Here is a 732-nt window from a genome sequence, read left to right as displayed (position 1 = left end):
GAGGGGAAGTGTGAAAGGTACCTGACACTGGCAGTGATACTCTGAATCACTCGGAAGAGTAATTCTTCTCTGGCCTGACCTGTGTCACCCTCTCTGGCAAACTCTGAGCTCACTATATCTCAGTGGTCGATATCCTGGTATGGGGCTTATACATCCCGACCTATGACACGTGAGCAGAGGCCGTAAGGTAAAAGGAGAGCGGTTACATAAGGATCACCAGTGATTTAAGAAATTCCGAGCTGACCTGGCACGGGGTTTATACGTCCCAGAGGCTTACGTGGAGGAGGAGATCTTGAAAACTACCCAGCCGAAATAATGGGCAATTCATTAAGCTCTCATGCGGTATTTCTAGGCGGACTCAAGGAGTCACTCAGGACACGGGGAGTAAGGGTTAAGAGAAAGGAGCTTAGACAATTCTTCTCCTTTATTCATGAAACCTGCCCATGGTTCCCCCTAGAGGGCACTATTGATCATAGACGATGGAAGAGAGTAGGCGATGCACTTCAGGATTACTATCAAACCTTTGGCCCTGAAAAGATCCCTGTCTCCGCCTTCTCATTTTGGAATCTTATTCAGGATATCCTTAAAGTCCACCCTAAAGACCCTGACATCCAAGACATAATTAAAACAGTGGAAACAGTCCTTAAAGATAGCTCCCGGCCACCCTCTGCTTGCCCTTCAGTCCCTGAGGAGCCCACGGCACCTTCCAAAAAAAACACTAACTCTCAGCCC

Source organism: Myotis davidii, unplaced genomic scaffold, assembly GCF_000327345.1.
Source record: "Myotis davidii unplaced genomic scaffold, ASM32734v1 scaffold2556, whole genome shotgun sequence".
Classification (NCBI taxonomy): Eukaryota; Metazoa; Chordata; class Mammalia; order Chiroptera; family Vespertilionidae; genus Myotis; species Myotis davidii.
The sequence above is the reverse complement of the archived record's forward strand: the minus strand, read 5'-3'. Positions refer to the sequence as shown.